The sequence below is a fragment of the Spermophilus citellus genome, assembly GCF_964194105.1.
Source record: "Spermophilus citellus genome assembly, chromosome: 15".
In the NCBI taxonomy this organism is placed as follows: domain Eukaryota; kingdom Metazoa; phylum Chordata; class Mammalia; order Rodentia; family Sciuridae; genus Spermophilus; species Spermophilus citellus.
In genome coordinates, this window is record NC_138195.1 from 60,373,286 (window position 1) to 60,395,789 (window position 22,504).

Here is a 22,504-nt window from a genome sequence, read left to right on the forward strand (position 1 = left end):
TTTTTAATATTTATTTTTCAGTTTTTGGCGGACACAACATCTTTGTTTGTATGTGGTGTTGAGGATTGAACCTGGGCCGCACGCATGCCAGGCTAGCGCGCTACCGCTTGAGCCACATCCCCAGCCTCTATTATTTTATAATAGGCTAAAATTAAAGCTACCCCAAGTTTTGGGCATAATTTCAAGTATGCAAAATCATAATTTTGTCATATTATCTAACATTTATTGAGTCCTCATGTACCATTCACTATACTAGGCACACTCTGTTATCTTTGTAATCAAGGTAGCTGTGTCAGTTGAGTATTATAATTATTCTCATGTTAAAGATATGGAAATTGGGAGGCTCATTAACTTATTCAAGTTCACATGGAAGAAAACAGTGTCACTGATATTCAAACTCAAGTCTGAATAGCCCCAGAGCCTGTTTTGGTATAATATAAAATATATTGGCTCTTTGTCCCCAGTTCCTGTCACAGAGCTCCTAATATCCCTGAAATTTCTTGAGGATTGTCTCTGTTATTTATAACAGACCCTTTCTGATCATAACTGAGTTTATGCTAATGAGGTGATTTAGGGTGGGGTCTCATGAACCAATCACCAGAAAAACCAAGTGATATGCAAATTAAAAGATTGCTGGGCTTGGTGGTGAACCCCTATAATCCCAGCAACTCAGGATGCCAAGGCAGGAGGATCACAAGTTCAAGACCATCCTCAGCAATTTCATGAGGCCCTAAGTAATTTAGCAAGACCCGACATGGAGTCAGTTTTGTGGGATTCTGTCCTTATTTAACTTGTGGAATCTGATGTTATCTCCAGGTAGAAAGCATCAGAACGGAATTGTAGGCCACCCAATTGGTGTCTACAAAATTGTCTAGCATGTGGGGAATCCTGCCTAACACATCTGATCACATAAGGTTCTGGATTGTGAATGTGATAGCAGAGAGAACAGTTTTGGTTTTTCCTTTACTTCTACATGGTTCATAATTCTGCTGAAGGTGGTGCCTCTCCCATTACCTGTATATTTTACACCATGATTGCAAATGCCTGATTATTGGGGTGTTTTATTATTTTTTTAAAATATATTTTTTTGCTTGTAGATAGACACAGTATCTTTATTTATTTATTTTTATGTGGTGCTGAGGATCAAACCCAGTGCCTCATATGTGCGAGGCAGGCACTCTACCACTGAGCTATAGCCCCAGCCTCTGGGGTGTTTTATTTTCACTGATAACTTTTTGCAGTCTAGCATATTATATTCTTGTTTATAAAAGAGTCTTTATCTTTTAAAAGAATTTCCTAGTCATCCCCCCACAACAAAAAAGAAAGAAAGAAAAGAAAAAGAAATCTAGCTCTGATTTCTATTTTGAATATTTATTTAAAACTTTTTTCAACAAATATTTTTAGCTGATGCTACCATATGCAAGTCACTGTTCAAGTACTGGACTTACATTGATAACCAAGGGAAAAAAGTTTCCTGCCATCATGGGACATACATTCTTTGGAGGGAATAGGAGACTGAAGGGAAAGACAGCAATAAAAAAGTAAATAAATAAAAACAGGTTGTGTTAAATGGCATAGCAATTAAATAAAATAATGTGAGAGGGAACACTTTACTTATGTTTATCCATTTAGTATAAAGGATATTCTAAAGGATATAGATAAACAGCCCCATGAAAAGAAGCATAGGCAAGGTATGGAGTACAGAGCTGGAAAAAGGGAAGGGTGGAAGAGTTTCCGTGCCCTCTTAGTGTACTGCCCTGCAAAATGCAAGCCCTGTTGTTTGTCTCTCTAAATCTATGAATGACAGGACACTTAGATCTCTGTTGCTACTATACTACCTGCCAGATAAAGCAGCAGAAACACAGTCTCCTCCTCAATCTGGTCTTGTAGATGCTGCACAAGTGCATCTGTTTGGCAAAGCTAGATCCAAACTGCAAGGAAGTTGGGAACATGAAGTCATCCACTGTCTCACTTTTAGCATTTGCTGAGAGCCATAGCCAAGTAAGAATGACACATGGCATTTTTGGTTGAAAGGTGAGGACAGCAAGCCATTGAGATGATAATGATTATGTTAAGATGTGCATTCAATTGGAGATTAGATCCCTGCTGTCCGCCTTGGCCTGCTACTTTGGAGCTCTTGCGGGACTCCCGGAGAGTTCCCATTGGTTGGGGAAGTGCGGTAGGAGGGAATTCTGGGGGAGGGATTTCCTGTTGGGGTAGTGTGTCTCGGGAGAAGGCCACGTGCGTGGCATTCGCGGGAGTTTTGGAAATAAAGTTTGTTACTGCTTGAGTGGCTCGTGATTTTGTGCCCAGCCAGACTGCGGCAAGCATTCAATATAGCATATTGTAAGTGGTTGAAATGGAGTTGAGTCAACCTATCTATTTATCTGCCACAAACTGTGGTAGAAAAAATTGACAATTAATTAGTGTTGTGCCTGGGATGTTCTACATTCTGGGAACTTCCTCACTCCCTGTGAAGCATTAGGTTTAAAGCCCCCAGTGAATTTCTTTAGAGGGACTGAAATGAATTAAGCAAGTAATAATAGCAACAGCTATGTTAGGATATTAAGAGTTTTATATCTGAAGTCACTCTGAGAGATGTTTGAATCCCAGCTTCTCCAATAAGTAGCTATGTGACCCTAGTAACTGTGTTAAATTAACTTGATTAAGTTAATTTCCATTTTAGTTTCATCTCCTGAGTTGCAGGTCCTATGGGCATGCATCACTGCACCCTGTTTCTCAGAAGAATTCTGAAATAAGTGATATGACCTAGAGCTACACTATGCAATAGGATAGTCACTAGTTACACAGGGCATTTGAGCACTTAAAATGTAGCTAATATGGGGGCTGGGGTTGTGGCTCAGTGGTAGTGTGCTTGTCTAGCATGCATGAGGTACTGAGTTCGATTCTCAGCACCACATACAAATAAATAAATAAATAAATGTCCATCAACAACTAATGAAAAACCAGCCTCTATCTCAGAGCAAAGCCTATCCAAGGAAGGGATATCACCTTTGTCCTTGGAAAAACCCACAGAGCACTCCTAGGCACATTCCCACCCTGCTAAGTTGTTTATCTACAAATAACAGGAGAGATCTGCTGCGCCAGGTGTCCCTGACTCAGTCAGGCTAGGTGGGGATCCATAGCAACCCCCTAGCAGCCACCAATCAGCATGAGACAGGGAAATACCTGAGATGCCAGATGACCCTCCCAGTAGTTTATGGTGGTTGATAACGTGTTGGGAAACCATGTAGTTCAGCATGTACACCCCTTTTGGCTTAAACCAATCAGTTCAAACTAATCCCCCTCTTGTAGTAACCAATCACCCCTACCCAACTTGTTCTCACCAGTGAATGTGCTAATCATGTTTTACAGTTGTTATTTGATTTTCCCACGGTGTGTGATGATTTGCTAAGAGATGCTATGATATATGTGGGTGTCCCTGCCTTCTCCAAAGAATGTATAAAACTGCTGCAAACCCTGGGCTCGGGGCCTCTCAGCGTCACCAGTTGCTGTGTGTGCGCGTGGAGGACCAAGCTAGCTTGCAATAAACACCTCTTTGCTGCTTACATCGATCTTGGGTCTCTGGTGGTCTTTGGGGGTCCCAAATTCAAGCATAACACTAAAAAATATTTTTTAAAATGTAGCTAATATACCTAAGGAACTAGATTTTTAAATTTCATCTAATTTTAATTTACATTTAAATTTAAATAATGTGTGGTTAGTAGTTACTATTATATATGGGGATAGTGCTGTATACAATAGATATAACAATGCTGTCTACCTCATTTATTTTATTTATTCAATAAATACCTATGAATATCTTCTATGAGCATCCAGAGGTGTTGTGCTAGGAAAAACATCATGAAGCTTACAATTCAGTGAGGCAGATACTCAAGTGAACAAACACAGTTAACTATAATTTATGGTTAGAAGTATAAGGGAAGTAAACAGGACAGTACATATGGAATAACACATGGAACATTCTTTATATGGGCTTAAGAAGCCTCTTTGGGGAGATGGTGAATGACTCAAACTGCATCCACTACTCTGGAAAACAGCTTCAATATATTAAAATGCACCAGATAAGTTTAATCCATGAATTCTGGCCAGGGACATAAAAGTGTAAACTAGTCAAGTGATGTTTCAGAAAAATTTTGATTTTTCTAGCCAGATGTGGAGGTATACTCCTGTAATTCCAGAAACTTGGGAGGCTGAGGCTGGAGGATCTTAAGTTCAAGGCAAATTCAAGGAGACCTTGTCATAAAATAAAACTTAAGAGCTCAATGGTAGAACACTCCAGAATTCAGTCTCCAGTAAACACACACACACACACACACACACACACACACACACACACACACATTATTATTATTTTTTTTTAAAGAGAGAGGAGGGGGGGGGAGAGGGAGAGAGAGAGAGAGAGAGAGAGAGAGAGAGAGAGAGAGAGATAATTTATTTATTTATTTTAGTTTTTCGGCGGACACAACATCTTTGTTTGTACGTGGTGCTGAGGATCGAACCCGGCCTCACGCATGCCAGGCTAGCGCGCTACCGCTTGAGCCACATCCTCAGCCCACATTATTTTTTCTGTTAAAATGGGAACTAGTGAACCAATTTGGGGATATTCTCAATAGCCAAGGATGACACAACTGAGTATCAATAAAGATAATAGCTGCAATGTATTGAAGCACATCAAATAAGTTTAAGTCCATGAATTCATAAAGACTGTTTAATTTTTTCCAGATTTTTATCAACGCATTATAGTTATACATATGATGATATTTATTATTACATATTTGTACATGCACACAATATAACAATATAATTTGAGCAATATCCCTCCCCAGTATTTCCCCTTTCCCTCCCCCATCTTCCCACAAGACTGTTTTTGTGTGTGTGTAGGGGGGTGGTGGTGGTGATTGAACCCAAGGTTTCATGCATGGTAGGCAAGCCCTCTATACTAAGCGACATCCATAGCCCAAGATAATGTTTTTTAAAAAATTTATTTAGTTGTAGTGTTATCTTCGAATTCGGGACCCCCCAAAAGACCACCAGAGACCAAGATCGACGTAAACAGCAAAGAGGTATTTATTGCAAGCTAGCTTGGTCCTCCACGCGCACACACAGCAACTGGTGACGCTGAGAGGCCCCGAGCCCAGGGTTTGCAGCAGTTTTATACATTCTTTGGAGAAGGCAGGGACACCCACATATATCATAGCATCTCTTAGCAAATCATCACACACCGTGGGAAAATCAAATAACAACTGTAAAACATGATTAGCATATTCACTGGTGAGAACAAGTTGGGTAGGGGTGATTGGTTACTACAAGAGGGGGATTAGTTTGAACTGATTGGTTTAAGCCAAAAGGGGTGTACATGCTGAACTACATGGTTTCCCTACACGTAATCAACCACCATAAACTACTGGGAGGGTCATCTGGCATCCCAGGTATTTCCCTGTCTCATGCTGATTGGTGGCTGCTAGGGGGTTGCTATGGATCCCCACCTAGCCTGACTGAGTCAGGGACACCTGGCGCAGCAGATCTCTCCTGTTATTTGTAGATAAACAACTTAGCAGGGTGGGAATGTGCCTAGGAGTGCTCTGTGGGTTTTTCCAAGGACAAAGGTGATGTCCCTTCCTTGGACAGGTTTTGCTCTGAGGTAGAGGCTGGTTTTTCAGTAGATTAACACACAGTATCTTTATTTTTATGTGGTGCTAAGGATCGAACCCTGTGCCTCACATATGCAAGACAAGCGCTTTACTACTGAGCTACAGCCCCAGCCCCAGATAATGTTTTTTTTTTTTTTTTAATATTTTTTAGTTGTAGATGGACACAATATCTTTATTTATTTTTATGTGGTGCTGAAGCCAGATTTAAAGTTAGGTAGTCAGTGTAGTTAGGTAAATCGGGTCTAATACCGAGTGAAATCTAAAATGGAGGCCATGCTGGGAATGACTCAGGGAAAACACAGGACAACTCATGGAATGTTGACGAAGTCCCAAAAAGGCCCTAGGCCAAAGTCCACCTCAAAGAAGTGTTAGTGAACAGCCCCCAGCAAACTTAAAGATAGCCCATCACAAAGAAGTGTCCCACCCCTCAGGTCTTCCAACCTACATTCCATCCCCAAAACTATAAGAAGGGGAAACAACCGCACTTCCACGGATTCCACCTCTTGGGTCCCCTTCTTCCTCCGGGAGAAGTCTTTTCTGCTGTCCTTTAATAAACTTCTAATTTCTACTCTGACCTTGCCTCGGCGTGCTTCTTTGGTGTTATTCTTCAACATCGGGGAAGCAAGGACTCGTCACCAGTCAACAGCGGTATCAGTGCTAAGGATCGAACCCAGTGCCTCACATGTACAAGGCAAGTGCTCTACCAATGAGGTATAGCCCCAAGTTTTTAAGTTTTGATTGGTTATTGTTTGGGGATATTAGTGAATTCACTATTTTGGAAATTGGTAAACTAGGGGAGGTATGAAGCACTTATCTTTCCTTTATTGTCTGTACCCATTATGTATTCTAGTAATAGGGGAAGAAAATTCCTCTTTATAAAAGTAGTTTAGCTAATAAGTGGGAATGAAATGACAGAATTAAAACAACACTATTATATAACGTAATGAATTAATGGATTTAGACATTAATCATTAAAAGCTGTTAATGTCACAAAGAGATAGCCATTCATTGGGTACATCTAGATAGCTATTATGGTTTGTACCTTAAATGTACTCCAAAGGCTCATATGCAAAAGGCTTGGTCTCCAGGATGTGGTGCTACTGGGAGATGGTGGAACCTTAAGGAGGTGATGCCTAATGGAAGGTCCCTGGGAGCATGCTCTTGAAGGATATATTTGGATCTTAGCCCTTTCTCTCTCTCTCTCTCTCTCTCTCTCTCTCTCTCTCTCTCTCTCTCTCTCTCTCTGCCATGAGTAGATCCAACTATTTAACTTACAAAACATACAGAGGGCACAAGAACCCATAGCATCAGGAAAATTCAGATTGTGAGAAACTTTACAGACCAAAGACTTGTTTTTGTTTTTGTTTTTTTGAAAATAAATTAAGGAAAAAAAAGTAAAATAGGCTGGGCATGGTGGTACACACCTGTAATCCCAGTGGCTCAATAGGCTGAGGGAGAAGGATTGACTTGTGAGTTCAAAGCCAGCCTCAACAATTTAGCGAGGCCCTAAACAAGTTAGCAAGACCCTGTCTTATAAAAAAAAAAGAAGGATGGGGATGTGGCTCAGTGTTTAAGCTCCCCTGTGTTCAATCCCTGCAACTATCCCGCTCCCTGGAGGGAAAAAAAAGGAAAAAAGAAAAAGAAAAGAACATCCTAGAGATTAAAAGGGACTTCAAAGATATATCAGTTGCAATTATTTTATTTGGATAATTTAAACTACAAAAAATATGACTTTTTGGATTTTATTCTCAGCACAAAAATAAATAAATATATAAATAAAGACTTTCAGGAGTCACTTGGAAATTTGAGTACAGGATATTTGTTGATGTTAAGATATTATCTTTTCTGATAATAGTATTGTAATTGTGTTTAAAAGGAAGAGTCATATCTTTTAGAAACAGTGAGCCAGGGGTGGCTGTGTGTATCTGTAGTCCCAGCTACTTGGGAGACAAGTACAATGATTGAGCCCAGGAGCTTGAAGCCAGCCTGGGCAACATAGCAAGACCTGATCTCAAAAAAACAAAAAACCCCACCAGCACCACCACCGCCACTACCACCAACAAACATACATGGTGAAACACTTTTGGAAAAATGACAGGATATGTAGAATTTGCTTCCAAAATAATGAGGAAAAATGAGAGTTGTGGGGGTAGTAATAGATAAAATAAGAGTGGCCACAGTTGATAATTACTATAACTTCATGGATCCATGAAGTGCTTTTGGTATTCTATTTTTTTTTTAATTTGAAATTAAGCATAATAAAAACGTAAAAAGTGATCTTTGCCCATCTTTTCTCCCCTTCTGCAGTAAGATGCAGCATCCCTCTCGTGACCTCAGACAGCAAGACATGTGATGCCAATGAACATAGAGCTACTGCAGCAGCCCTAGGATGGCTACTTCCGGAAATTTTGTTATAAGATTCAAACAAACCTCCACGTGTTTAAGGCACTCTTGGATGAGGCTTCTTTTATTTGTAAGCAAGGTCATTCATAACTGATTCAGCTAAAATCTGCAATATGGAAAGGAACAATCTAGGTGAAGAGTAAGGCAGAGGGGCACCACAGTCAATAGTCCTGGGAGAGGAAGGAATTGGGGACTTCACAGAAGGCCCATGTGATTAGAACATCACACCTGCTTACACCTTACTGTGAGATGAGGTTGCAGGTGTAAGCAGGCACTTAAAGGCTCAGGACACGGTGGTCCACAGAAAGCTGTTCAGATTTTATTCAAAACATAATGAAAAACTGCTGACAGTTGTGAAGTGGACAGGTGATAGGAATAGATTTAATTGTGTTTACAAAGACAACTCTGGCTACTACACAGAGAATGGACTGGGGCAGGCACAGCAGGTTAAGCATGGAGACACCAGACAAGAAGTAAGTAGCTATTAAATAGGAGATGAATAGAAATGAACAGTTTTTTGTTTTATTTTGTTTTTGGTGATGAGGATTGAACCCAGGGTTTCGTGAATGCAAAGCACATGCTCTACCGCTGAGGTGCACTCTCAGCCCCAGAGATAGACAGTTTTGAGACCTATTTTGGAAATGAAATTAACAAAAAATATTAAACAAATTTGGAAGATTCAGTAAGAAAAAGTCAAAGATGATTCTAGTTTTCTTATTTTAGCAACAAAGCAGAATCAGAAAAGGAAAGCTTCAAATATTGGTTGGATATTTTAATGTCTATGTCAATTGGGCTGTTGGATGTGTATACCTGGAGATAAGAGAGACCTGAACTGTAGGTATACATTTGGAAGCTATCAGAATAATACAGTATTGCATTTAAAACTTGCAATGAATGAAATCATCTAGGAAAATGAATATGTATGAATGAAAAGAGGACCCAGGAACAATCTTGAGAAATATTATCATTTACATATGGTGGTGAGAAAGGAAAGGAGACTGAGGATGGAAATTCTTATAAAGGTGAAGAAAACCAGGTAGTATGGTGTCACAGAAATTGAGAAAAGTGTTCACAGAATCCACATGAGCTTGTATTGTTGAGCAGCAGAATAAGATGAGAACAATAAAGGAGTCACTGCAATTTATAATCATAAAGTCATAGTGACCTTGACAGAGAACTGAAGCATGAATAGGTGTAGACGCAGAGATGACTTGTATCAAAACTTTATATATATATATATTTAGTTGTCAATGGATTTTTATTTTTTAAAATTTATTTATATGCAGTGCTGAGAATCGAACCCATTGCCTCACACATGCTAGGCAAACGCTCTACCACTGAACCACCATCCCAGCCCCCCAACACTTTTTTGAGAACCTGCTACTGAAGGGAGCAGAAGAACATGGAGCAGCTGGAAGGCAATTAATTAAGGGTCAAGGTAAGATTTCCAAAGATTCGAGAAAAGGGAGCCTATTTGAATGCTAATGGAATGATTCAGTGGAAGGGTGAACAGTGTTGGATTAAGAACACAATGGAAGAAGTAGTCTTTAATAGGAGGAGGGACATTTCTTTCATTGTTGAAAGAGGAAAGGAGGAGCATGTGCAGATGCAGGTAGAAGCCTCAGTTTAGTGACTGAAAGATAAAGTAATTTCTTTTTGAACAGTGAAATATGAGGTGAGATTGTCAGCTTAGAGTAAGGAGAAAGAGGGTGTGGGGTTTGAGGAAAGAGGAAAGGTATGAGGTAGTTAGACATCAGTTTACTTTTATAAGGGAGTGTTTAGTAGCCTTTAGAGGATGGTAGTAAAGAATTTAACATCATTTATGAAATGCTTAGTACTCATTAGCTATTGTTATTATTAAATGCTAGGTAATATTTAAACTTATATATAGAGAGAAGCCTACAAAGTGTTGCTACCCTCACTTTATTTTATTTATTTTAGTATTGAGGATTGAACCCGGGGGTGCTTTACCGCTGAACCCCATGGCCAGCCCTTTTTATTTTTTATTTTGAGACAAGGTCTCACTAAGTAGTTTAAAGCCTCACTAAATTGTTGAGACTGGCCTCAAAACTTGCTATCCTCTTGCCTCAGTCTTCTCAGCACTGGCATTATAGGTGCGTGCTGCCATGCCCAGGTACCCTCACTTTAAAGATAAGAAAATTCAGTGTCTCCAAGTTCACTGAGTTGCCCAGAGTCATACAATTAGTTTATGTGGCACTGCTGGGAGTTGAGTCCAGATTAAGCTAACTTTAGAGCCAATGCTTTCTTTATCATACCAGGTGGCTAAGGTAAAACTGTATTTCAGGTTTCAGAGTGGTTAGAATGCCCTCTGGCAGCTGGAGGTCAGCTTTCACAGATTACTGTTGGCCCTCTGGCCTAAAGAAGCTGAAGAAAACTCTGCCAGGAGAAACCTTCAGCTGCTATCCCTGCTGCTCTGCAGAGGTCACACTTGTGACGAGGGATCAAAATCAGTGCCAATGGTGTACAACTGCTGTTTAACATAGGAGCAAAAAACCAACCAATCAATTAATCAAATAAAAACAAAAAATATGGGAGCCAATTCAGTTTTGAGGGTAATGTCAAAGGACAAAATCATAACAACTTATGTTAATAATAAATATAACAATAAATATTGTTAACAATATTTAACAATATTAGGGTTTATTTTCAGTTCTAGAATCGGGCAACACTTCACTCCATAAAATAAATCAAGTATTCTGATGCACCTGTAAGGGTCCGGCGAACGTCGGAGGAAGAGACCACCAAGAGACCGACTCATGCAACAGCAAAAGGGGATTTATTGAGGATCCAATCCAGCGAGCTGGGGCTCCAGGCTCACTCAACAAGGGAGAGTGGCCAAGAGCCCGGAGCAGGGGTTGAGCAGTGCTTAAGTACACTTTTTGGGGAGGGCAGGAACTTTACATACGTCACGGTCCCCTTTAACAAATCATTATACACCGAGGGAAAATCAAACAACAATTCCTGAACATGATTAGTACATTCATTGGCGGGAACAGGTCGGGCGGGAGTGATAGGTCAATCCTAAGGAGGGGATACATTTAAACTGATTGGTTTGGGCCCTGAATGCCTACGTGCCAAGCTGCACAGGGTCCTAGGTTATTAAACAACTAAATGGTCAGGGGGAATATCTACTGGGCAGTCCCGGGAATTGTCCTAACAGCTACAGGAATTTCAGGTTTTGAGTGTAGCATAGGAATTTAACAATACCTGGTCCTTTACATTTTAACTCAGGCTTTGCAGCTTAGAAGCAGCTTTACAATGCCTGGTCCTTTACATTTTAATTCAGGCTTTGCAGCTTAGAAACTTTACCCTTTCACACCAAGCTAAAGAATTTGGTTTTCTAGACAGAAAATAGATGAAGAAAGCAGAGAAACAAAACATAAAAAAAATCAGAAAAACAAAAAAATGGATTATTTTAAATTTACTTTTCAAATATAACTGGCTAACATCAGGTTACTTCAATTAGCTTTCTTCTTGTGCAAGGACTAAGGCAGAAAGAACTTCATTATCATGCCAATTAAAACTGGTCTGTTGGGGAAATTGGGCTGTTATCTCTTTAATCCTGATTTCTATCAAAAGGTCAGATAAACAGCTTAGTTTTAGCTTGGTGACTTGGAACTTTCAATTGATTTTGACTTTTAGCCTGGTCGGTTGGGGCATAGTGCAAGGAGCTTAGTTAAAAAAATGGCCTTCTATAATTTAATTTAAGAGTAAGAATGGAACTTATTTTCATTCAAATAGTCTTTTTGTGGACTGGGGATATAGCTCAGTGGTAGAGCACTTGCCTAGCCTATATCAGCCCTTGGGTTACTATCTATATCCCCAGCACCGAACAAACAAACAAACACACCTGAATTGTATAGTGAAAAATAAGTTTTTATTAAAATTATTATTATTATTATTATTATTATTATGTCCTTATTTTGTGGATCTGGACTTGAGAACAGGGCTCAGGAGTAATAGTTTAAAATCATCTGTTCATGATGACTGAGATGGCTGTGATGGCTGAAATGGCTATAAATATTTGGACACTCAACTGGGATCATGTATTTGCTGTGGTCTGAATATTTGTGCCTGCTCCCTCCCAATTCATGAGTTGAAATCCTAATTCCAACATGGTGAAGCCTTTGGAAGGCGATTAGGGCATAAGGGTGGAAACTTCATTAGTCGTATTAGTGCCCTTGTAAGAAGACCCAGAGAGATCCTTGCCCCTTTCAACTCTTGAGAGCACAGTGAAAAGTTAGGTAGTCTGCAACTCTGAAGAGGGATCTTAGCAGAATTTGACTATGCTGGCAACGTGATCTAATTTTTAACCTCAGATTGTGAGAAATAAATTCCTATTGTTTATAAGCCATCTGGTCTATATTATTGTTGTTATAGCATTCCAAAGGGACAAGGGACATGTTGAAGCCTTAATTCTGGCTTTCAGCTGGGTTCCTTGGTTTCTCTCATCATGTCTGCTGAAGCTGAACTGTACAAGATGGTGTCTTCATTTTCATGTCCAGCTTCTAGCTTGGAATAGTTGGACAGCTTGGGCTGGCTCGTTATCATTCTCCCTTCACATGATATCTTTGTTTGGCTAGCTTGGGTTCTTTCAAAGCATGGCAGTTTCAGGAAGGTAGAGTTATATAGAGCTGGCTTCAAAAACAAATATTCTTACCACTTACATTAACCGACGTTATGCCATAAAAGAATGACAATGAGAAATTAGTGCTAGTTTAGTCATTAAATCATTAACTTTTGGGCATTTTTTAAGAAGAAGCACCATGGAAGTGCTTCCCATTCTTTCATTCTAAAATCATATTGAAAGCTGTATTGAGAAGCTAGGTGTATTGCTAGGGAAGGAGGGATCATGCTAGCCTGCACTTTCTTATATGTGCCCTGTAGCCATCTTCACAGTCTTGATCTGGCCTGCCTGATCACACCCTACAGCCTTGGCTCATGGCTATGAAACTTTCACCTTGTTGGGAAAAGCTATATCATGTTAAGTAATATCATACAGGTACATCTTTAAATTTTCATGGGAATTTATCTGAAGCCAAAAGAATGGAGGGAGGGAGACCGAAGCAGAAAGAGAAAAGGAGAGGGAAGGAGGGAGGGAGAAAGGAAAGGGGAGGGTGTGAGAGAGAGAGATTATAAGTAACCCATGTATTAGGCAATAGAGGAATGCTTTTTGTGTGGTATAGTATAATGATAAGGAACATGGCCTCCAGAGTCAGAATCACACTACATGAGTTCAAATCCTAGTCTTGCCTCTCAGTTACTAGCTGTGCGATGATTACCTAACTTCTCTGTGCCTCAGTTTTCTCATCTTTAAAATGGTAAGGATCAGTACCTATCTTTTGGGGCCATTTAGAGGATTGAGAGCAAATGTGAAATACAATTTGAACAGTGCCAGGAAAATAGTGCCAAATTAGTAGTAATTACAATTATTTAAATTATTCAAATAATACTTATAGGTACCTGCTATATGCCAGATATTGGAGTGCTGGAAATAATAACCTGAACTGAACACAATGCCTACAATGATGAGAGATAAGCATAGCGTATGCATAGAAAGTACAGAATAAAATGGAGATACGCTGAAATATATCTAGTAATGTGGAAGTGGGAGCACTTCCTGCCTTCTGGGAAGGACAGGTGATATTCCCCAGAGGAGGCAATTCTTACAACTGTTAATCCTGTTAAAGGATGAGTAGGAGTTTGCCAAGTAGAACAGAAAAGGAAGGGGTGGGTGGGAGAGTAATTCTGGGTAAAGTAAACCTAAAACACTATCCTGCATGCTTTTTAGGAAACATAGAAAATATAAAGTGAGATGGTGGTAAGGAGGGCAGTGATGAGGCTGAAAATGTAGGCAAGGGCACACATTTGAAGGTCTGTATGAGTCATGGGAAGTGGTTTGCCCTCTAGTGAATAGTTGGTCCGGAGTTGTTGAAGAAATGTACTGTATGCTTAGTTGCCCTGTGCTATGTGTGACAGATTGCTAGAAGACCATCAGAAAGCGAGGACACTAGTTAGAGAACATTTGTCATAATCTAGGCAAGAGAGGATACTGTTCTGAACTGGTGTAGTGGTGGAAAAAGCCTAGGTGTAGCTCAGGTTTTTGGTTTGGTTACCTGAGCTGATGGAGGAATATAAAAGCAGTTAGAGGGAATGTCATAGAGGTCTCCTCCATGATCATTATGAAGACAATGCAGCACTATGGAAAAATGTTCGCAATGTGATATTAACTGGTGGAAGCAATTTGGTTGTGTGTGTATTATTTATGACTAGAAACCAAGCAAAAACACTCAAAGATGAGTGCCGCGTCCGGCTAACAGGTTAGCCGAGTCCGGCGAGGGATGGTGGGATTAAGAAATACACAGGACACCAAGGTTCTTCATCCAGGAGGAGGTATGTGTGCGCTTTATTGCCAAATTTGTTCTCCTTATATATCTTTTGTAACAGCTGCAGGAAATTACTCAAAAGCGAGGAGGGAAGAGTAATAACTGCGTCCTTGGGTTACCGCCACATCACCGTTCCCTATCAGGAGGCTCGAACAGGTCAAGATGTTCCCGAGAGACACGTATGATCGAGGCAGATAAGCAGGAAACCGCAAGCCTGTGTCATGGCCTTGTGAGCTGGCCACATTAACATGCAGAGCAAAGAAGTGGGGGTTGAGTCCCCAGGAGCCAGGGCAGGCCTGCTACCAGCAATGAGGAGAGAACTAGAGACAAGAAATAAGAAGTTTGATTTCTTAGAATGTGATGATAAAAGTGATATTTTCATGTTGTTTTAGCTCATTTACATTCTCTTATAACTTTGAGGAGAAAAATAATGCACTAAAATTCAATGAGCTGGGCACAGTGGCACTTGACTCTAATTCTAGCTACTCAGGAGCCTGATGCACAAAGATCACAAGTTTGAGGCCAGCCTGGGCAATTTAGTGAGACCTTGTCTCAAAATAAAAAACAAAAGGATTTTCTGGGCATGTAGTTCAGTGGTAATGTGTTTCTGGATTCAATCCTCATTTACACCCTCCTCCACACCTGCAAAACAGCAACCACCACCACAACAAAACTCCTCTATAATGAAATATTGTGTTTGAATTTTGCCTCAGTAAAGTTGACCCCCAAATAAAGGAATGGAATGGCAGGGAGATGATTTGGAAATATGTTAATACATATGATGATTTAACAGCATATGATCTTTTCCACATACCAGTTATTGTTACATTATCTCATTAAAACAAGCAAAAAATATGATCATTCGAATAAGTCAGAAGATGAACATAAAGGCATTACTGTGTGTGGTTTGAAGAGCTGCAAGATGGCAGAGGCAGATTTGTCCCTCTGCAGTTTTCAAATGTTTAATCAAAATTGCTTACTAAGGTTGGAAGAGAAAGAAGCTAAACTTGTGTATATATGTCATATGTGGACACAAAATAAAGACGTTTCCCCACATGCTAGCTCTTCCACAGCCTAGAATAAAAATGAAAACAGTGATAACTTAAATCACCAAACTAGAACAAGACCTCTAAAAGCAAGAAAAATTATAAAACATCCCACTTTGATTATAATGTTATTTTAAGTTGCTCCAACATTTGAGCTTTGATTTTTCTTGGTGGAATGGTATACATTGCTTCCTGTTTTTACAGTTTCTGCTGGTCCTACACTTATATATGCTCAGAGCCTTTGCTTGTCCTCACCCTGTTCTGTGCAAAAAGGAGGGCTGGCTCCTACAGGCTATAGTTTTAGCCAATGGGAAGCAATGGAAAGAGAATAACAGGGACTTTCTCTCTTTCCCTCCTTGCCTCGGATGACATCGCCAACAGCTGCTACCCCTCTTCTTGAGTCTCCAGCACCTACAGCATATGTATACCTTGATTTTTTGTCCTAACTTCTGGGCTTTGATTAAACTACCTTCTCCCTTTGTCTTGCATACCTAAAGGTGGTGGTGGCTTCCTGCTGTCGCTAATGTTTGGGCTTTACCATCTTCTGATAATTTTTTGCATCCTATTCTCTCTCTTTTGAATATCCAGGGTGCTTTTCTTTTCTTTATTGGACTCGGAAAGATAGACTGTTCATGATGTTAACTGACAATTGGGCCTAAGACCGTATCTAAGACCCCAAACAATTTTAAGGCTTTAATTGCTTATGTCAATGGCATCCCTTTCTGGCCTACCACTCACACACATTTATATCTGACATACAATATTCCATTATGAGTGGGTATAATCATGTCAGAAATGCAACCCTTAGAAAATTAAAATTTACTTATCAAATAAGCTTGTCACCAACTTGTTTTTTTTTCTGTTCTCTCTACCATAAGAATCAGATAAAAACACCACTGGGACAGGAAAAAGACTATTATGCTTGAACAGAAGGAAACAGTATATTGGGAACAGAAATATCAGGCCAACTCAAACAAAGGACAAAGGTGTATAGCTTTTATGGTATCTTCAGGGTAGACATTGTTGCTGTCCCTTGATGTCATCACATGTGGAGGTGGGCCTTAGTTGCACTGTGCCCTTTTTCTCGTGCCTTTTCACTTGATGTGTGTATCATTGTCATGTGAAGTCTGTTGCAACAGTCTTGGCTGGGCACAAGATCACGAGCCACTCACAGCTTTGTAGATTCAAACAGCAATTCTTTATTCCCGAACTCACACCGGCCTCTACACACGTTCTGGGGAAATCCAAGTTCTGCCGCACAATTCACGTCCCAAAATACTTTTTCAATTCTACGAGAACTCAACCAGAACTCAGGCAGCAGGATACGCCCTATTCCCAGCAGCAATAACCTTAAACCTGGAACTTCCCTAAACCCAGATTGTCTTAAACCGGGAACGCCTTAAACCCAAATTATCCTAAACCAGGATACTTCCTAAAACATGCAGGATACACCCTAAACCTGGATCCACCCTTGTCCTTGAGCAGGGTCACCTTTCTCAAACACACATGCAATGTCAACAGCGAAATCCATTTAACATGGGGTACGCTGGCAAGGAAATTTCGATGCGTCATTCCTACTTGGCAATGGCCCTCAGCATCTCCCCCCTTCTGATTAATTAAACAACAAGCAATGTGGCTTAAGGACCGTGCCTGGTAGGTTGTCCAATTCAACATATGGTTCTTACCCGTCATGGGAAAACTGACCTCTAGGCATCAGCCTCCTGTCTTAGGTTGATACCACTGCAATCGGATCAACCCGTCACTGACTACCAGTCCAGCATTCAGCCATACTTGTGGATAGGCCTATGCACCAGTGGGGGGGTGAGGTTCTTGCCTCACCTCTGTTGGCCCCCAAATTTAGCCTTGGTGCCAGTGGGGGGGGTGAGGTTCTTAGCCTCACCTCTGTTGGCCCCCAAATTTTAGACCATCATTAGTAGAAGGGAGGAGGATACAGAAATGCCACGACACCAAGCCAATTGATGGCTCCTTTGGAAAAATTGCATCACTGGTGACACCATCAGCAAAGATATGCCAGCACTACCACAATTCGCTGCACCAAACGATAGTTCACAATGCGTACAACTGATATATAGTCCAGGCAAGTTCTGCAGGCAGTTCAAAGTGGAAGAGTCTATCAATATGTCCATTTCTTCCCAAAGTAAGTCGATTCCTTGATTGAGCATTACTTGTTGAGTTATATTCATTGATGCATCAGTTTATGCAGTTTACTGTGATAGCTATCATAGAAGCTGTAGTTTGGTTCTATCTTTGTCTTCACTGGCACTGGAATGAAGATAGGAATTCTGGCAATGATGCTAAAGAGACATTATCCTGAACAGAATTATTAAATATAATGAAAAGGAAAGGTGAAAGTAAACAAACAGATCTGTTAACCACCTTTAAAAACAATCCTTAACAGCTGTTTACCTAATTTAAATTAGTAAACAAACAGATCTGTTAACCACCTTTAAAAACAATCATTAACAGCTGTTTACCTAATTTAAATTAAACCATTTAAATCACGTGAATAAAAAAAAATTCGGATCCATTTTTTCATGAGCGCTCCTCATATATGAAATATGGACATACACACATACAGACATACAACACAAAACAGAAGTGTGCACACATAACATACAACACATAAGACAATAAAGGCCTTGTAGCTTTACCTAGGTGAAATCTCCATTGCAATGTTTAAAAACTCCACAGTCAAAAAATAAAACTGATCAGAAAAACATTAACCTAGGTTTGTATGAGCTGAAAAATAAAATAGAACTTTATGATGTGGAAAAAATGCAATAATAAAATAGATATTGAAAAAAGCACCCTGGTTAATCACTGTTGCAGATGTAAGAATAGCCAAGCTGGAGCTCTGGATATCAGCTGTTATGGATTTGAGTCAAATCATCTTCTTTTTCTGTAGAAATTGCTTTAGTTAATCTCTATGGAATCCAAATTGGCTGCTGTTCTCCCTGTGGAAAAACACAAACGGAACCCCGACTCCAGACAATAACTGGGTGAGGACCTTTCCATTGTCCTGTTAGAATATCTTTCCAAAGTACCTTAGGCTTATGTACATTTTTTGGATACATATGTCTTTCCACAGCACTAAGTCCTGATGAATCCAAATTTAGAAAGTTTAGAGTAAAAAGGGTTATTTTAAGTTTATTTTTGGGGGATATATACCCCTTTCCAATTCCCTCTTTTTCCTTTAATAAGTACATTTTAATAGTTTGATGAGCTCTTTCAACTATGCCTTGTCCCTGTGGATTGTATGGGATTCCTGTTATATGAGTAATACCAAATGATGAGCAAAATTGTTTAAAAGAGGTAGAAGTATAACCAGGACCATTATGTGTTTTTAACTGTTTAGGAACGCCCACAGTGGCAAAATTTTGTAAGCAATGAGCTATAACATCTTTAGTTTTTTCTCTGGCATGAAGGGAGCCCATCAAAAATCCGGAAGAAGTATCAACTGTAACATGTAAATATTTTAATTTTCCAAATTCTGGCAAGTGTGTGACGTCCATCTGCCAAATATGGTTAGGTATCAGTCCTCTAGGTTTGACTCGAAGATTAACTTGTGGTAAAAAGGTCACACAATTTTGGCATTATTTTATTATAAGTCTGGCTTGTTCCTTAGTTATTTTAAAACATTTTTGTAAAGTATTCGCATTAACATGAAACCTTTTATGACAATTTGTAGCTTCTTCTAGTGTAGAGAAAATATGTATGTCATGTGTAGTTTTATCTGCTAAATCATTGCCCAAACTAAGGGCTCCAGGCAATCCTGTATGTGCCCTAATATGTCCTATAAAGAACGGATATTTTCTGTCCCAGATTAGACTTTGTATAGTGGAAAACAAAGAGAAAACAGTAGAGGAAGGGGAAATCCTACCTGCATCTTCAAGGGATATTATAGCATTAACTATATACTGACTATCAGAAAATAAATTAAATACAGAATCTTTGAACATCACAAAAGTTTGTAAAACTGCATTAAGCTCTACCTTTTGAGCTGATTGTTTGGGTACTAAAAATGTAAAAGTTTGATCAGGGGTAACTACTGCTGCTGTACCATTATTAGACCCATCAGTGAATATATTTGGAGAATTTATGATAGGTGTTTTTCTTGTCATTTTAGGAAAAAATACAGGATGCTTAGACCAAAAAGACAACAAAGAATTAGATGGTAAATGATTATCAAATGAAACATTAGATTTACACATGATTATTGCCCAAGTATTTAACTCATTAGCTAACTCATCAATTTGATCCATAGTATATGGAGTAATAATTTTATTGGGAGAAATTCCAAACACTCCCTTTGCTGCTCTTATTCCTTTGAGTATTAATTTTCCTACAGCCTCAGGATACCTAGTAAGAATAGTGTTAGGAGAATAAGATAAATGTATCCACAATAATGGACCTTCTTGCCAAAATACTCCCGTAGGAATATTTTTTGTTGGTAGTACAATAAATAATAAAGGCAAACTTATATCAATTCTATCCAGATGCATATTTTCCATATATGTTTCAATAATTTTTAATGCCTTTCTAGCTTTAGGAGTTAACATTCGAGGTGAATTTGGATCTGATGGACCTTTTAGAATATCAAATAAAGGTCCCAACTCTCCTGTTGGTATGCCTAGATAAGGCCTTATCCAATTTATGTCTCCCAATAACTTTTGAAAGTTGTTAAATGATTTGAGTTGATCTACTCGTATTTGAATTTTAGGTGGACGGACCATGGTTGAGGATAATAGAACTCCTAAATAATTAATTGGAAAATTTAATTTACTTTATCTATTCCTATCTCTAGATTATAATTTTTTAACAAGTTCGTAAGTGTGGCATAACATTCCAGCAATGTGTTTTTATCTTTATGTGCTAATAATACATCATCCATATATTGAAATATTTGTAGTTCAGGATTTTGATTTCTAAGTGGCTGGATTGCTTTATTAACATAGATTTGACACATAGTTGGACTGTTAGCCATCCCTTGAGGGAGTACTTTCCATTCATATCTTTGATCAGGACCTTCATGATTTAATGCAGGGATAGTAAATGCAAAACGTGGAGTATCCTCGGGATGAATTGGAATCGAAAAAAAAAACAATCTTTAATATCTATAGCTAAAACATGCCAGGTTTTTGGTAAAGCAGACAATTGAGGAATCCCTGATTGAGCAGGTCCCATAATAACCATCTCATTATTAATGGCTCTTAAATCTTGCAATAATCTCCATTTACCAGATTTCTTTTTGATGACAAAAATGGGAGTATTATGGGGAGACACGGAAGGTTGTATATGTCCTTCCGCTAATTGTTGTTTGACCAGATCATGGGCTACTTGTATCTTTTCTTTAGTCAGGGGCCACTGAGGAACCCACACTGGTCTTTCTGATTTCCAAGTAATTTTGATTGTCTCAGTGGCCCTTTCTGAAAATCCAACCCATGTCTGTCTGTTCCTTGATCTATTTGAATTGGTGCTGCTATACCTTGTTCTTGTTTTCCTAATATTTTTTCTTTCCTACAACCTTGTCTAGCCCTAGTAGTGGGCGCATTAGGATTGATGTTATTTGCTAACGTCAAACTTAGTTGATCTAGGACATCTCGTCCCCATAAATTTATAGGAAGGTGATCCAATACATATGGTTGTATAGTTCCTTCACATCCTTCAGGATCCTTCCAATCTAATATCATTGCACTTCTATGGGGATTAGTCGCCACTCCTAGGCCTCGAAGTGTTTGAGTGGCTTGTTGTAATGGCCAATGTTTTGGCCATTCTTGACGAGATAATGATGCTAAGGTCAGCACCTGTGTCCAGTAGCCCATTAAATTCATGACCTTGAATATTTAGTTTTAGCATTGGGCAAGAATCTAAATTTAAAGACAGCATAGCCCAATCTACACCTGTGGAGCCTAATCCCCTGGAACCTCTTTCTAAACTACGACTAGAGAATTTATTATGTAGGCTGGGTATTATTAACAACTGTGCTATTCTATCTCCAGGTGAAATTATTGACATACCTCTTGGAGAACTAGCTATAATTTTTATTTCACCTACATAATCGGGATCAATTACCCCAGGACTTATCATAAGTCCTTTTAATGTAGATAAACTATGCCCAATAATAAGCCTACTGTTCCTTGGGGAAGAGGTCCTTTTACTCCTGTAGGGATGATTTGAACTCCCATCTCTGGAGTTAGTACTGCTCTGGCAGAGGCGCAGATGTCCAACCCTGCGCTCCCTCAGGTTTGTCTGATGAGGGATTTAATGGACAATGTGTCCTGGGCACCACCCTGATGGTGTTGCTGGGTTCCTCCACTGCCCCGTACATTTGTGGTTGTGGGCCCCGGAGCATTGGGCCCCCCAGTCCATTTTTTGGCAATGAAGCCTGATGCCTTTCTCCACGATATCCTGGGTAAATACCTGATCCTTGTCCGTTTTTTGATAAGGGAGTACCCTCTATGGTGGTTTGAGAACGGCATTCATTAGCCCAATGTCTCCCTCTATGGCATCATGGGCAAATACCTGGTATTCTATTCCTTTGATATCTAATTTTGTTAAACCCTCCTCCTATGGGGCAACTCCTTTTAAAATGTCTTGTTTGTTCACAATTATAGCATGTTTTTGGCCTGGCATCTAAAGCCTGTTGTACTGCAGCTGCCAAGGCTTGCCCTTGTTCATTAATATCTCTACATAATTTAATATATGTGTTTAAGTCTTCATGTCTCCATGGTCTAATAACCTCTCTGCAGCACAATTTGCTTGGTCATAAGCCAGTTGTTTTATTAATGGCATTGCTTGTTCTGTATCCCCCAAAATTTTGGCAGCTGTTTGAATAAGCCTATCTACAAAGTCAGCGTAAGGTTCATTAGCTTTCTGTATTACCTTAGATAGCTGACCTTGTAAATCTCCATGTCCTTGTAAAGTCTTCCATGCCCTAACTGCATCTGCAGCA

At 39.5% G+C, this 22,504-nt stretch overlaps 1 protein-coding gene across 1 annotated transcript in view; it reads right to left on the bottom strand.

The window, feature by feature from the left end:
- Window positions 1-14,514: 14,514 nt before the first annotated feature.
- The window catches only part of LOC308634122 (jerky protein-like), a 51,560-nt gene continuing 43,570 nt past the window's right edge, over window positions 14,515-22,504 (bottom strand). The window contains exon 3 of the transcript XR_014018956.1: window positions 14,515-14,805. The gene's annotated coding sequence lies outside the window, so the exon portion shown is untranslated. The remainder of the gene's footprint in view (window positions 14,806-22,504) is intronic.